The sequence below is a fragment of the Moschus berezovskii genome, chromosome 9 (assembly GCF_049115385.1).
Source record: "Moschus berezovskii isolate FMDL1 chromosome 9, NW_MosBer_1.0, whole genome shotgun sequence".
In the NCBI taxonomy this organism is placed as follows: Eukaryota; Metazoa; Chordata; class Mammalia; order Artiodactyla; family Moschidae; genus Moschus; species Moschus berezovskii.
The window spans coordinates 41,102,994-41,120,255 of NC_142468.1; the positions used below are offsets into that span (position 1 = coordinate 41,102,994).

Sequence of the window (17,262 nt, forward strand, 5' to 3'; positions counted from 1 at the left end):
GTCCACTTGACTCTTCAGCCGATCAATGTGGCTGATCTCCTCACTGAATTAATTGGGTCGCTTTTCTGTGATGTTGCTATAGGGATTTGGGGGTGTTTTTCCTATTACAGAAATAGCAGAGTTAATCTCCTCTCTGTATTTAGCTTCACGTTTGACCTTTGCCACCTTTCTGTGTTAGAAAGGGTAGAAAGAGGAACATAACTGAATGAGAGTAATCTCAAAAATAAGTGTATGGTGCAGCCAGGGTAGAATGACTGCTGTGACATAGAAAACCTTCTGGGTAACACTGAAGAGGTTTGCTGAATGTACATAGTTTCTTTATCTAAGAAATGGAGCTACTAAGAACTTTTTCCTAGGGTTGGCTTGAAGATTCAAAAAGACCATATTTGTGAGCATGCTTTATAGGTAATATATTCGGATACAATGTGAGTGAGTCTCTCCGTCCATCTGGGTCACTTCCTCGGTGGAAGTAAAAAGTTGTGTTTCTAGAGTAGAACCTGGGCCAGGAGAGGTGTGAGCTGGTGCCCTTTCCAGTAAAGGTGTATTGAGGAAGAACTCAGCAGATAACTCACTGGCTGCAGGACTCAGCTACCGGCAATTCTGCAGGCCAGGTGGTTTCCAAGGCAATATGTGTCTGGCAGAAACAGCCAAACCACTAAAGGAAGACCTATATTAGTCACCATTTAGTCTAGACAAACACTGCTCCCCTGTCTCTAGAGCCTTCCCTCCTTACCCCCACATTTCTTCCTGGGAAGGAATTAAGCTGTTAACTCAGTGAGTTATGTTGGGTGGGTGGTGAAGGAGACCAGTATATTCACCTTCAAACCTTTGATGAAAGCCATGCAACAGAGGATGGAATTGTTCAAACCCAGGGATGACATAGGCTTTGATGTGCAAGTAGGAAGGATGTGGCATCTGGTGAAAAGTAACACTTGGTCACTGGGTCTGCAGACCTGTGTATGAGGAAGTGTTCTTTGACCCTGGACAAAATAGTACAAGGTGGTGAGCTGTAACCAAACTAATTCTATTTTTTTACAGCAGTGTTCCCACAGGCCAGGAGAATCAGCATCACTTGGGAACTTGTTAGAAATGTAGAATTCAGGCTCTCAAATGTTATAAATCTCTGGGAGTGAGGCCTAGGAATCTGTTTTTAACAAGCTGTCTTGGTGATTTAGATGCTCTCTAAAGTCTGAGAAACTCTGGCTTGAGGGACTGAACTTTTGTCTGAATTTGGGGCATTTGAAGGCTTTTTTAAGGAAATGATGATAGAAGTAAGTGGAGTTTTTGTTCTGTGTGTATTCCTTACAGGAAAAATAGGGCTTCCCAGGTGGCGCTAGTGGTAAATAACCCATCTACCAGTGAAGGAGACATAAGAGACATGGGTTTGATCTCTGGGTCAGGAATATTCCCTGGAGGAGGGCAAGGCAACCCATTTCAGTATTCTTGCCTGGAGAATCCCATGGACAGAGGAGCCTGTTTGGCTACAGTCCATAGGGTTGCAGAGTCGGACACGACTGAAGTGACTTAGCACACATGCACTAGAAAAATATAGATTAGCAACCCTACATTGCTTTTGTTGGCCTGGGAAAGCCAAAGGTCAAAGACTTTCCAGTGTTCAAATTTTATTTTATTTTGTCTTGCAGTTCATGTTAACAACTGCCGATCAATACAGGATGTGAGGGAACTACATGTCTTAGAAAGCTGATGACAGTGAAACTGTAGGGTTAAAATATGGCACTCAGACCTGAGCTCAGCTTTTGAGACATGGTTCTAGTAGGTCACAGGCCAGTGAGACTTGTATCTTGTTACCTGAACCCCAAGCACCCGTGAATGCAAAAGCATGAGACTGTACTCACTTCCCAAAGAGCCATTTCACAAGGCTGATTCCTAGTGTATACCCACCCTGGGTCTATGCAGATGGTGTTTTTGAACTCTTTAAGTGGGCATGTTCTTTCTTTTTTGACCTCATTGTGGGATCTCAATTCCCTGACCAGGGATCGAACCCTTGCCCCCTGCATTGGAAAGAGTAATCTTTGTTGTAAGTATTGTTGTTGTTCTTGTTCGGTTGCTCAGTCATGTCTGACTCTTTGCGACCCCGTGAACTGTCGCCCACCAGGCTCATCTGTCCATGGGATTTCCCAGGCAAGAATACTGGAGTGGGTTGCCATTTCCTCCTGCAGGGGATCTTCCCAACCCAGGGATCCAGTCTGCATCTCCTGCATTGGCAGGCGGATTCCATACCTCTGAGCCACCAAGGAAGCCCAGGAAAGTCCCTGGGCATGTTCTTTTGCAAGGCTTCTGATCACTTTGTGTGGGTGTGCCAGGGGGGAGGGGCAGGAGCAGGTGTAGCTGGGGAGACAGAGCATCAGCTTCATCACGTCAGCACTCAGCTCACTTTGTTCTCAATATTGAGGCAATGGAGACTCCTTATAATTTCAGGGCACAGGGGGAAATAGTAACTAATATTTAAAGTTTAGAAATTAAGATGAACATGCAGCCTCTGGTTACCTATTGATCCATTCCTGGGTTATTTTTAAAAAGCAAATCAGCCAGCTGTGCTGACACTCAGTGTGTTCATCTTGCCTCCTTCATCATGCTGTCAGCGCGCCATGATCTAGTGGGTACTAAAGGCAATAAATTAGGGGCGGCTGTTGTGGCTGAGTGGTCGTACTTGCCTCTTTTTTAATTATCTTACATTTGTGCAAATATTATATCATTGTGGGTGTATTTCAACCTTGGGATATTTCAACCTTGGGATTAGAGAGGTTCAAGGGAATATATCTTAGCTACCCATCTCTCCAATGTGGTAAGGGAAAGCTGGGGCAGACTGAAGTCTAATCTGACCCCCAGCTGGCTGACCAGTGACCATTGCTGGAGCTACCCAGCCTGAGCACCCTGCTGTATGCCGTCCTGTGTGCCAGTTCATAACAGCATGGATCCAATGTGTATAATAGAAGGGACCTAGTGAAAGGCTCAGAAAAGACTCTTGTGTGGTACACACAAAGGGGTATAAACTCACATAGATGGGATCTTATACCTTTATTAGTTTACACTCAGTGGTGAGAAAATATCCTCAAAATAACCTACCCTGTTCCAGTCCAGCTAAAATCTGCGATGCTCATTGGCATCATAGATGCTTGCCCCTAACTTTTTGCTAAATAGAACAAAAGAATTGCTAAATGTCATGAAGCACAGTGACAACCAGAAATAGAAACATGGGAATTATAAGCTCTACAAGTTCAAACTCTTCTCCCAGAACAGAACCTTTATTTTAGCTGAATTAGCTAAATACCTAAGCCCAGTGAATCAACAGAAATGACTCCTTTTAAATCTTTGTTGGCAAGGAAGTCTAGACCTGTGCAAAGAGAACAGCTAGGTCAGACAGAGCCAGTTCGGGGCTGTGGGCAATTTCTGGAAGCCCAAGAGTATCTGAGCTCATAGTCATAATGTATCTTGTTTCCACATGCTGCTCTTGGATGCTCAGTGCCCAGGAGAATGGAGAAGTAGTGAGGGTCTCATCCCACACTTGCCAGCCCCATCAGCTCTGCACAGAACACGCAGTATGGAGATCCTGGTTCGATTTGACTCTGAACTCCACATCTTTCCTTTTTGTGGCTCTCAGGACCTCACTTGACCCGTCTCTGCCTCAGTTTTCTCACCTGTTAAATGGACACAATTCAATTTATTTCCCCCTTCATCGTGATACTGTTATAAAGAGCTACCAAGATAGCACACGTGAAGCACATTGCAGCATGAAAAGTTTATGAAGACTAAGAAATTATTTGACACTTTAACCCCACCCCTGATTTCCAGATTATGAAAGCTGGAGTGGCTGCTCCTTGACAGGCAGTGTAATGAGGCAGAAGCTCCTAGTGGCACCCCTGAAAGTGCTGATTCAACAGGACCAAAACCTCACTCAGGAATCGTCAGGGTAGATTACTGGTGGTTGACCTTATAAATGACTTCCTGATCCAAACCTTTTGTGGTTTAACGAGTGAGCCTCTTGAATCTACACTGGGCAAAACCCAGCCATTGAAAATATGAGAGGAATTGCTGATTCAGCAACCCTCATTCAGAGGGCATCTCAAAACTTAGAATAAGAGTAACTGAAGTTCAACTTCCTTGTCTCCAAACAAGGCTAAAATTCTCCTTGCTTTCCATGAGATTTATTCTGTCTTACTTCTGTCCTGAACATGAAACAGGAACATATTAGAGCCAGGAAATTCAGTCTATCCAAAGTAAGCAGTCCAGAAACTGCTAGAGTCAGTCCAGGACTGGAGCGGCTACGGTCGTCTTTGGTGCCCTTGGCCTTTGAACTTCTCTCTCAGCTTTCCATCTCCTTCCTCCCAGCCCCTGTCCAGGAGGTTCTGGAGAATCAGACCCTGAAACAAGCATGCGAGTATGGTGATCACTAGGGAGAAAGAAAGAGGGAAGCAGTGAGAAGAAGTTAAGAGTGTGAGTTCTGGCAGAGTTCCAACCCCAGCCTAACATCATGGGGAGCTCGGAGCGTAGACAACCTTAGGGTTTGTTCCACTGAAGCTGAGCTTTCTGAGGCCTGTACAGTCAAGAAGCCCATCGAGAAAGTCCATTTGTTAGTTGCTTGGTTGTGTCCAACTCTTTGTGACCCCATGGACTGAATGGCCCACCAGGCTTCTCTGTCCATGGGATTCTCCAGGCAAGAATACTGGAGTGGGTTGCCATTTCCTTCTCCAGGGGATCTTCCCAACCCAGGGATCAAATCTGGGTCTCCTGCATTGTAGGCGGATTCTTTACCATGTGAGCCACTAGGGAATCCCATGGCAGGTTGTAAATGTGCAGGCACTTCTGGTGCAAGTACAAGCCCAGGGCCTCCAATAGCCCTTGGATAGCTCTTGGAAGAGAGCTGCAGACTTTTAGAAGTTAAAGAACCTAAAATCTGGGGAAAGGGCACATGGAAGTGGGAGAAGGGACTGAAGGGGATCTGGACAGGGCTCAAATTCCAGCACCCACTCTAGTGTCAGCTCTTTGCTCCAAAACTACCCTTCTCCTGCCTTCTTGCCTCTCTGATAGCTGTTTTCAAGTCAGAAGAGGAGTTATAGCAAGTCATGTTTCTGTCTGCTTGAATGGCATCAATAGCTTTACTTGTAGGGTTTTAGCCAAGCTCCATGTTGTAGCATATGAACCCTCCCTGACCTGGCCAGGCCAACTTCTCAGGGATCATCAGTTGCCCTGCTCAGGTTCAGCCCTATGTGTTGGTTAAATCTTCTGTTTTCTGTAGCTGAAATGATTATCACAATCACAACATGATACTTAGCATTACTTCCCTTTAGGCTAGGCACTAGTTTATGCACTTTACTCACATTAACTAATTTGATCCTCAAAAGTATCCCATAATATAGGTAAAATCATCTTTATTTTACAGATAAAATGATCCAAAGCAAAATAATGTTTTCTGATAACCAGTATACCTTACCTGATATGCCAACCAAACAACCATTCTTAGGGATATAGTAGGGTGCACCATCACGGGAATAATTAACAATGGCTTAGAAAAGGAAAGCTGCTTTGATACCGGCAGTAAGTTGTGAAGACTGTGTCGTTTAATTTTGTCCTATAATAGAGTGGTAGTCATGACCATCAAGGGAGACGGTACAGATGTGATGTGTCTTCTTTCCTCTGCTCAATAAAACATTTTCAAGGGCTTATGCCAGATGATGGAAGAGAACCAAGAAATAGACCTGTGTCCTGTTTCAGAGGACATGTAGCCCAGAAGGGAAGATAAGACATCCATAAAGATAGCTGTAATATCACCCTGCTTCAAACCTTGCCATCTGTGTAACCCATTCTTCACACTGAAAGGAGAATCATTTTTAATTTTTCTGTGAAGCAGTCTGAGGGTGTAAGGATCCTGCTTTAAAAGTCTTTTAATGCCTCTCCGTGACCTCAAAGTCCAGACTCCTTACTGTGGCTGACAAGGCCTCTCGTGAACTAGACCTGCCAATCTCTCCAACCTTATCTCTCACCGATACCCCGAGTCCCCTCTGTCATACGGAACTGTTTGCAGTACCCAGAAGAAGTAGGATCTGTCTCTCATGTTCAGATCTTCCTGCTTGTTGTCTTGATTATTTATGCCTTTTCTTAGAAGACATTCATGATCTCCCAAGACTGTAATAGGAACCGTACCTTCATGTTCCATAGTTTCTGGTACTTACCCATCTTACTGCACATACTTACTGCTTTGTACATCACTTCTTGGGAAATAGATGGGGAAACAGTGGAAACAGTGTCAGACTTTATTTTTTTGGGCTCCAAAATCACTGCAGATGCTGATTGCAGCCAGGAAATTAAAAGACACTTACTCCTTGGAAGGAAAGTTATGACCAACCTAGATAGCATATTAAAAAGCAGAGACATTACTTTGCCAACAAAGGTCCGTCTAGTCAAGGCTATGGTTTTTCCCGTGGTCATGTATGGATGTGAGAGTTGGACTGTGAAGAAAGCTGATCACCAAAGAATTGATGCTTTTGAACTGTGGTGTTGGAGAAGACTCTTGAGAGTCCCTTGGACTGCAAGGAGATCCAACCAGTCCATTCTAAAGGAGATCAGTCCTGGGTGTTCATTGGAAGGACTGATGCTAAAGCTGAAATTCCAGTACTTTGGCCACCTCATGCGACGAGTTGACTCACTGGAAAAGACTCTGATGCTGGGAGTGATTGGGGCAGGAGGAGAAGGGGACGACAGAGAATGAGATGGCTGGATGGCATCACTGACTCAATGGACATGAGTTTGAGTGAACTCCGGGAGCTGGTGATGGACAGGGAGGCCTGGCATGCTGTGATTCATGGGGTCACAAAGAGTCAGACACGACTGAGCGACTGAACTGAACTGAAGGAAGGAAGATAAAAGGAGTTATTAATGTCATTGACCTGGGATGCCCTGTCAAACACTTTCTGATAGGGAATGTGTCACTTTGTATCACCTCTAAGAAAAACTGACAAATATAGTCATCAAATTTGTACATAATATTAAATAAGATAGGGTTACGAGAATTCTAGAGGTGAGGAAAATAGAAGAAAGTGCTCTTGAAAGATTAGAAAATGATTTCATCAACAAAGCTGAAATGTAGTATGGCAAACACCCGGTTGTTCTCCTAAGAACACAAATTCAGTAACACAAATATAGGCTGGCTAAGCATAAACATAGTGGAAAAACACTTAGGATGCATAACTAACCATGAGATAAATGTGAATCAGCAATGAAGTGCCATTACAGAAAGAAAATGCAGGACAAATTCATATTTCCCAGATGCATTAAATGAGGTTTGATGTATTCGGCTGGGAAGGGATTTTACCTCCACCATGGCTTCAGCAGGGTGGAGCATCCATTTTCAGTCAGTGAATCATGAACTAATAAAATGTATTTTGAGGAAGTATTGGAGAAAATGGGGTTATTTAGCATAGACTGGAGAAAGGAATTACTGTTTCTGAGAAGCCGTGTCTAGATTTTTAAAATCTGTTCCAATTAACAACATGCTACATTAATGAACATTATCTCATTCAGCCTTGCAAGTTCAATATTATTGTCACCGTTTCACATATTTTCTTTTTTCTTTTCTTTTTTTTTTATGAGAAGGTTGAATTGTTTCTTTTGTGTTCAGGAAAGAACAAATGAGCTCAAGGTTCTGGTAGACAAATCATTTTTCTCCCAAAGATTCTTTTGGGGAAAAAGCTTACTCGTGGGGAAGAAAAATAATTCCAAGCCAAAGCCATTTACCTAGCTTATACCCTAATGGTTATATGCTGCAATAATTTTTAAGTGATTAGAGTGAATGAATGCATAGTCGCAGACAGTGATAAAATATTTAGGTTAGTGAATACTGAAAGCTGTAAAAACCTTTCTCCTTAAGAAGATAGGCAGTCATCTGCCAAGCGTGGTTTAGATGGGTAAATTCCACATTTTTGTTGTTTGCACCTTGATTAATGAAATATCTGCTGACAGTATATGCAAAATAGGAACATTTATTTATAAATTACATGGATGATTATGTACTACTAATCTTTATATAACATTTACAAAAAGGAACTTTTAAGGATATGATGAACTGTAAACAACTACAACTTCATATATTTTCCTCCTTTCCCCCAGCATAATGATTTTCATAGCCCTGAGGTAGTCACATCGCACTTTGGAGACCACTAATGTAGACATCCACTAGCTAGGTTTCTCAGGACTTGAAAAGGCAAGGGATTATGAAAAGCCAGGAGGTGGGTGAGAGGAGAGAGAAAGAGGAAGAAAGAGGGGAGAAAGGCAGAGACAGGAGAGCGAGAGATTGAGCACTGGCAGATTTTTAAAGATATAGCTTGAGCCTAGATCATCAACTTTCAGGGAGATAAACTTCCTAAGCCAGAAGACTTCTTCAGTCAGACTATCTGATAAGAGTTGACTCCTGGGAATGAATATGCATTGCTCACCTCAGGAGGCTGTGAGGGGAGGGAAGAAAGGATTGGCTCCATTGGAAATTAAGGCTCTATCAAAGTCTACTTCCCTAACAAACCCAGGGACAGAAGAATAGGCATGGAGTTCCCTGGTCTGTGACATAGAACAATGTGAGTTCTCTGAGTGTGTGACTGTCCTCCAAGCAGTGTGTCACTGATATTCCAACTGGGAAGTGCTGTTCTTAATTAAAGTGGCCAGTAAACTGTGCGTGGTCTTTCTTCATGACTATTGGCATCAGCTTCCCAAAGGCTTTGAGAAACTGAAGTCATTCAATAAAACCCTACATTTGTCATCTTAAAAAAAAAAAGTAAGGATTTCAATAGTTTTCCATGACCACAAAACCAAGAAAGATGAATTCAAGAAGGGCCCTGAAACAGTAGGATTGCTGTTGCTGTGGCTGCTGCTGTCATTATGTTTTCCTGAATTGCCCTTCTACACACACCTTTCCTGGGTTTTCCTAGTCCATTTTTGTATTCTGTTAATTTTGGAAATGTATAACAAGTCCTCTTATTCAGGAGGATTGGATGTTAAACAAGTAAATGGAGTCAGCCTTGAATTATCTACCAAAAAAATACAGTGCTTTGACTGATGGAGATGTTCCAAAATGCATGCTGTTTTCTGTGTAAGGGATGTTCAGAATTTAATTTCCTGATATTTAAAATCATTTGACAGAACAGGAGGCACAAAGGAACACTACCAGTCGGGACATCATATGAAACAAGAAAGAGAAAGAATTCCATACCAGAAAAGTTTAATTCGACAAAAGCAAGCTGGTAGCAGAAGGAGAACTGTTTCTCACCGCGGGAAGCTCCCCTTGTTTAGAAAGATGAGTGGACAGCCTTCTCAGGTGCTGGCACTGACTTGCTTAGCAATTATTGCCAACCTCCTCCCACCCTGGTGATGTGGGTTGAAGCTGGGGAGAAGGTGTAAAGAAACAAAAATAAATTCATCTTTGCCTTTGACATGGTTTATTCGTGGATCCATTTATAGCAAGTGCTGCTTTGAGAGGAGTGTAGATCTTGGAACACCATTGAGCATATTTAAAATATCCAATAAGCAAAAACCAAGGTGATGTGAATTAAGTAAATTAAATTTTTAATTGATCACATTGATCTGTCATCTAGTGTTTTTGTTTTTGTTTTTTCAGTTTGACCATGGTTAAGATTCTAGCTCTGACCCTATCGAGGAGGGTATGTCCACCCGCTAAAGTATTCTTGCCTAGAGAACCCCATGGACAGAAGAGCCTGGCAGGCAATAATCCATAAGGTCACAAAGTCGAACACAACTGAAGTGACTGAGCATGGCACACAGCACATCCTAAGTATATACTTCATACACCAGAGTGGTGAATACCAGAACATTGAATATAATTATTTTGGTGCTCAATGATTTTTTTTAATAAATCCCTCAAATTACTTGCCTACTTCAAATTTTTGTAGAGTAAGAGGAGTAAAGAGCCTTTGTTAAACATATACATGTATAACTGGATTTTCAACAGAAGTTATTTTTCCTCCCAGGGTAATATTGTAAGATGGCACATTTGTCTATGAACTTTGAGGATAAGTACATTGGAACTTATTGGAACGTCAACACCTATTTCACATTCTCTACCTACAACAAAACCCTTGTGCATACCAGGACCCAGGAAAAGGAGCGGTGACCCCCACAAGAAACTGAGCCAGACCTGCCTTTGAGTGTTAGTGTCTCCTGGAGAGGCACAGGTTAGCAGTGACCTTCTGTGGAGACAGGGGCTCTGGCTGCAGCACACCTGGAGGCATGGTGGGTGGCCTAAGTCCTCTTGGAAGAGGTCGCCGTTAGCTCTACCATAGAGCTGCTGAGCAGATGCCCAACAAACTGGAGAACAATTATACGAAAGAAGTTCTCGCACTTATGGAAAAGTTCAAGGGCCCACAACAGATTTCCCAACCTGGAAATCCAGTAAAGGGACAGAGAACCCCCAGGGTATTTGACTTTGAAGGCCAGTGGGATTTGATTACAGAACTTCCACAACAGTCCTGGGATCTGCAGCTTGCTGGCATAAGTCCTTTTGAGGGAGGTTGCCATTGCTGCCATTGCAGCTACCACAGTTTGACCTCAGGCCAAACTAGAGGAAGGGAACACAGCCCCACCCATCAGCAGAAAATTGGATGAAAGATTTACTGAGCATGGCCCAGCTCACCAGAGCAAGACTCAGTTTACCCCACAGCCTGTCTCTCCCATTAGGAAGCTCCCACAAGCCTCTTATCCTCATCCATCAGAGGTCAGACAGAACGAAAACCACAATCACAGAAAACTAACCAAACTGATCACATGGATCACAGGCTTGTCTTACTCAATGAAGTTATGAGTCATGCAGTGTAGGGCCACCCAAGATTGACAGGTCATGGTGGAGAGTTCTGACAAAACATGGCCCCCTGGAGAAGGGAATAGCAGACCACTTCAACATTCTTGCCTTGAGAACCCTATGAATAGTATGAAAAGGGAAAAAGATAGGACACTGAAAGATTAACTCCCCAGGTGGGTAGGTACCACCTGGTACCTACTGGAGGAGAGTGGAGAAATAGCTCCAGAAGGAATGATGAGGCTGAGCCAAGGTGAAAACAGTGCCCAGATATAGATGTGTCTGGTGGTGAAAGTAAAGTCAGATGCTGTAAAGAACAATATTGCATGGGAATCTGGATTGTTAGATCCATCAATCAAGGTACACTGGAAGTGATCAAACAGGAGATCGCAAGAATGAGCATCAACATTTTAGGAATCAGTGAACTAAAATGGACAGGAATGGACAAATTGAATTCAGATGACCATTACATCTACTATTGTGGGCAAGAATCCTATAGAGGAAAGGGAGTAGCCCTCATAGTCAGCATGAGAATCCAAAGTGCATTACTTGGGTGCAATCTCAAAATGACAGAATGATCTCTCTTCAGTTCCAAGGCAAACCATTCAGTATCACAGTTATCCAAGTCCGTGCCCCAACCACTAATGCCAAAGAAGCTGATGTTGAAAGGTTCTATGAAGACCTACAAGACCTTCTAGAACTAACACCAAAAAATGATGTCCTTTTCATCACAGGGGACTGGAATGCAGAAGTAGGAAGTCAAGAGATACCTGTAGTAACAGGTAAGTGGGGCCTTGGAGGACAAAATGAAACAGAGAAAAGGCTTACGGAGTTTTGCCAGGAGAATGCACTGGTCATAGCAAACACCCTCTTCCAACAACACAAGAGAAGACTCTACACATGGACATCACCAGATGGTCAACACCGAAATCAGATTGATTATATTCTTTGCAGCCAAAAATGGAGAAGCTGTATACAGTTAGCAAAAACAAGACCAGGAGCTGACTGTGGCTCAGATCATGAACTCCTTATTGCCAAATTCAGACTTAAATTGAAGAAAGTAGGGGAAACCACTAGACCATTCAGATATGACCTAAATCAAATCCCTTATGATTATACAGTGGAAGTGAGAAATAGATTTAAGGGACTAGATCTGATAGAGTGCCTGATGAACTCTGGACGGAGGTTCGTGACATTGTTCTGGAGACAGGGATCAAGACCATCCCCATGGAAAAGAAATGCAAAAAAGCAAAATGGCTGTCTGAGGAGGCCTTACAAATAGCTGTGAAAAGAAGAGAAGCGAAAAGCAAAGGAGAAAAGGAAAGATATAAGCATCTGAATGCAGAGTTCCAAAGAATAGCAAGGAGAGATAAGAAAGCCCTCCTCAGCTATCAATGCAAAGAAATAGAGGAAAACAACAGAATGGGAAAGACTAGAGATCTCTTCAAGAAAATTAGAGATACCAAGGGAACATTTCATGCAAAGATGGGCTCGATAAAGGACAAAAATGGTATGGACCTAACAGAACCAGATGATATTAAGAGGTGGCAAGAATACACAGGAGAACTGTACAAAAAAGATCTTCACGACCAAGATAATCACAATGGTGTGATCACTCACCTAGAGCCAGACATCTTGGAATGTGAAGTCAAGTGGGCCTTAGAAAGCATCACTTCAAACAAAGCTAGTGGAGGTGATGGAATTCCAGTTGAGCTATTTCAAATCCTGAAAGATGATGCTGTGAAAGTGCTGCACTCAATATGCCAGCAAATTTGGAAAACTCAGCAGTGGCCACAGGACTGGAAAAGGTCAGTTTTCATTCCAACCCCAAAGAAAGGCAATGCCAAAGAATGCTCAAACTACCACACAATTGCATTCATCTCACACGCTAGTAAAGTCATGCTCAAAATTCTCCAAGCCACGCTTCAGCAATACGTGAATCATGAACTTCCAGATGTTCAAGCTGGTTTTCGAAAAGGCAGAGGAACCAGAGATCAATTTGCCAACATCCGCTGGCAACATCGAAAAAGCAAGAGAGTTCCAGAAAAACATCTATTTCTGCTTTATTGACTATGCCAAAGCCTTGGACTGTGTGGATCACAATAAACTGTGGAAAATTCTGAAAGAGATGGGGATACCAGACCACCTGACCTGCCTCTTGAGAAACCTATATGCAGGTCAGGAAGCAACAGTTAGAACTCAGTTCTAATGAGGTAGATGAAACGGGAGCCTATTATACAGAGTAAAGTAAGACAGAAATAAAAACCAATACAGTATACTAATGCATATATATGGAATTTAGAAAGATGGCAATGATAACCCTGTATACAAGACAGCAAAAGAGACACAGGTGTATAAAACAGTCTTTGGGACTCTGTGGGAGATGGTGAGGGTGGGATGATTTGGCAGAATGGCATTGAAACATGTATATTATCATATGTGAAACGAATCACCAGTCCAGGTTCAACGCATGATACAGGATGCTCGGGGCTGGTGCATGGGGATGACCCAGAGGGAGGATAAGGGGAGGAGGGAGGCGGGAGGAGGTTTCAGGAAGGGGAACGTACGAACACCCGGGTTGAATTCATGTCAGTGTATGGCAAAACCAACCAATATAATATTGTAAAATAAAATTTAAAAATAGGAAAAAAAAAAGAACTGAACATGGAACAACAGACTGGTTCCAAATAGGAAAAGGAGAACATCAAGGCTGTATATTGTCACCCTACTTATTTAACTTATATGCAGAGTACATCATGAGAAATGCTGGGTTTAAAGAAGCACAAGCTGGAATCAAGATTGCCGGGAGAAATATCAATAAACTCAGATATGCAGATGACACCACCCTTATAGCAGAAAGTGAAGAAGAACTAAAGAGCCTCTTGATGAAAGTGAAAGAGGAGAGTGAAAAAGTTGGCTTAAAGCTCAAGATTCAGAAAACTAAGATCGTGGCATCTGGTCCCATCGCTTCATGGGAAATAGATGGGGAAACAGTGAAAACAGTGTCAGACTTTATTTTGGGGGGCTCCAAATTCACTGAAGATGGTGATTGCAGTCATGAAATTAAAAGACGTTTACTCCTTGAAGGAAAGTTATGACCAACCTAGACAGCATATTGAAAAGCAGAGACATTACTTTGCCAACAAAGGTCCGTCTAGTCAAGGCTATGTTTTTTCCAGTGGTCACGTATGGATGTGAGAGTTGGACTGTGAAGAAAGCTGATTGCTGAAGAATCGATGCTTTTGAACTGTGGTGTTGGAGAAGACTCTTGAGAGTCCCTTGGAGTGCAAGGAGGTCCAACCAGTCCATCCTAAATATCAGTCCTGGGTGTTGGAAGGACTGATGCTAAAGCTGAAACTCCAATACTTTGGCCACCTCATGTGAAGAGTTGACTCATTGGAAAAGACCTTGATGCTGGGAGGGATTGGGGGCAGGAGGAGAAGGGGATGACAGAGGATGAGATGGCTGGATGGCATCACCGACTCGATGGACATAAGTTTGAGTGAACTCCGGGAGTTGATGATGGACAGGGAGACCTGGCGTGCTGCAATTCATGGGGTTGCAAGGAGTCAGACACGACTGAACGACTGAACTGAATGTGTGTTTTTATCATATTTCCTTGTTTTAATACATATGCACCCATTTTTCTGATCCTAGATATTGTTATAAATCCCTGGAGAAATTGAAATTAGTTTTTCTTTTTCTTTGTAATTGCCATAAAATCCAATGTAAACCCCTGCTTTGTGTATAGAAGGTGATCGAGAGATATTTTACAGTGATTATCAACTTCAGCTATACTCAGACCCGCCTAGAGCACTTTATAAATTATCCGTATCAAGAGTCTACCAAGATCAACTAGATCAGAAACTAGATACAGATCAAGAACTGGGACTTTTCAAAATGCTCCCCATGTACGAACTTTTTCCCCAGTTCCTAACCATGAGCTTCTAAAAGCTTGGAATTCCCTGAGTGATACATTTGATAGTAATATCTTTTGTTCTAATAAGATAGCTCTTGGTAGTCTCTATATAGCTTCAGGATATAAGCTGGTCACCAGAAAAATCAAGCCATGTTTAGAAGCTTGGACCTTTCAGGCTCACCTCCAACATCCAGAGAAGAGGGACTGGAGCTTGAGTATATCACCACTGGCAAGTGATTTAATTAACCTTGTATATGCAGTGGGAACTTTATTAAAGCAAAAAGTCTAAATGATGAGGTTCAGACAGCTTCCAGGCTGGTAATCGCATCCATGAGCTGGGAAGGTGCCGCCCCTCACATCTCCAGGGGACAGAGGCTCCTGCACTTGGGATCATTTTGGAAATCATCCTGTGTACCACAGCATCTGGTTGTTGATTTGTATCCTTTATAATCAACTAGTAAAAATAACTAAAGTGTGTGCCTGAGTCCTCCGAGCTCTTCTGGCAAATTATCAAACCTAAAGAGAGTATCATGGGAACACTTGATTTGTAACTAGTCAGTCGAAAGTATAGAAGTTCCAGGACTTGTGATGGGTATCTGAAGAGACGGAAGTGGGGGTAGCCTTGTGGAACTGATTCCTTAAGCTTTGGACTCTGTATAGTTGGTGTCAGAATTGAATTGAATTGTTGAACACACAATTGGTGTCCAGGAAATCAGAGGCTTGGTTGTGGGTATCAGAAAATGCCCCACACCAGGGCATCAAAATGTGCAGCCAAAATTGGGGATTTTATTTTTGACAGGCAGGCAGCCATGTCAGCAGGTACACATGACAGATGTTATATATATTTTAACTAAATACAGGATGAGAGTCAGAAATTCTCTGCTGGTTGTCAGTATCAATAAAGACTGCCCTTGACCAAAAAATAAAAATTTACAAAACTTAAATGTGAAACAAATCTCATTACTGAGGAAGATCATTTTATTTAGGGGCCTCAAGCGCACATTGTTTTCACGGAGGTAACCTTGAATATTCAACATGTTCAAAATTCAATATTTCTTTTGCTCTCAAAATTGATGCAGATAGGGAGTGGGATTGATTGCAAACAGGCACAAGAAATCTTTCAGCAATGATAGAAATGTTCTAAAACTGGATTGTGGTTGTTGAATACACACCTTTATAAATTTATTAAAAATCATTCAATTATAAAAAATAAAACAGTAACAAGATAAATTATAAAGCACTCTAGATAGAATTTACTCTTTCTTAAATTAAGAGCAGTTTTTCAAACTTGAGTTATATTCTTAAAAATTAATGTTGACCATGGATGAACCAGCATAACACTCAGAGGGAACAAGGCCACACACTTCTTTGTCCCTTGGCTTCTTATTAAAGCCAAGTATGGGCAGAATTGTGATTGAAGTCCAAGCTGTTTGCAAGGTTCTCTCTGTTGCTCGTGCTCTCTCTTTCTCTCCATCTCCCTCTCCCCTTCTCTCCTTTTCAATAGGACAAAATCCAGTACACTGACGTATTCACTCTGACCCTGGTGCAGTACTGCCTAGAAGAACCAGCAAAACTACAGTGGGTTCAAAAAAGAGCAATTCATCTCAGCCATGAGATAGTCTTGTTGTTAGGAGTGATGAAATCATGTAAGGAAAGAGTAGAAGAGGACTGGCCAGAAGGCATCATGTGAGGTCTGGGTAATGGCAGAGATGGGAAGCCCTAAGAGTGTACTCTAGCCAAGGGGGGCAGGTTCACCCTGATGAAAGACCTGAAATAGTCAACAGACCATAACCAGAATAATATCAGAGCAGAAAGGTTATGTTGCTGGCACAAGCAGATTATCGGTAGGGTAAGTATCGTATTAGCAGATTTGATGAAGAATACGAGGGGAAAAATTCATTTAATATTGTATTGGTCTGGTGACTAGCTATCTATGATGCTTGTTTCTCAATTTTGTTTTGCTGATATAAGAGAAAACCCCATTTTCTTAGTTCCCGTGACTCTAGAACAACTGATTCGTAGCAGTTTCTCTCTGGGAATCCTTTGGAGAAATGATGATATGGTGGGTGATGACGCCATTTGTTAGTAGTATTCCCTGATAAACTGAAACTCCTCTCTGAAGGCCTGCGCTAAAGTAGATAAAAAGTTAACTAAGACAAGTCAGCGTGTGAAATTCTCGGAGATCCTTCAATGATAAGCGTGGTTAAATTGAGGATTATTGTTAGACATTGTGTACAGCTCAATAGTCTTGATTAAACTTGAGATTTTTAGAATGATATCAGACTACTCAAGTCACTACAAAATAATAAAACAGACACTGGCACCCCTTAACAACGTAACAAATGTGTATGAATCATTTATACATTTTTTTCTATCAAATGATGTTTGACAATAATCAGATGATAATGAAATGTATAATTAATAATAAAAATGCCAACATCTGTTAGCTTGTTATTACAGACTGATTTTTCAGTGTACTATTTCAAATGTGTCACCATTAACCTAATTTATATTAAAATCTGCTAAA

At 42.1% G+C, this 17,262-nt stretch overlaps 1 long non-coding RNA gene across 4 annotated transcripts in view; it reads left to right on the forward strand.

Moving 5' to 3' along the window:
• Window positions 1-17,262, forward strand: part of LOC148776438 (uncharacterized) — a 572,377-nt gene that overhangs the window by 489,064 nt on the left and 66,051 nt on the right. Inside the window, exon 5 of one of the 4 annotated variants that reach the window (XR_016038188.1) lies at window positions 9,148-11,879. The exons of the other annotated variants lie outside the window; for them this stretch is intronic. This is a non-coding gene — a long non-coding RNA (uncharacterized LOC148776438). Of the gene's footprint in view, window positions 1-9,147; window positions 11,880-17,262 lie in introns of those variants that run through there. 4 annotated transcript variants of the gene reach the window in all.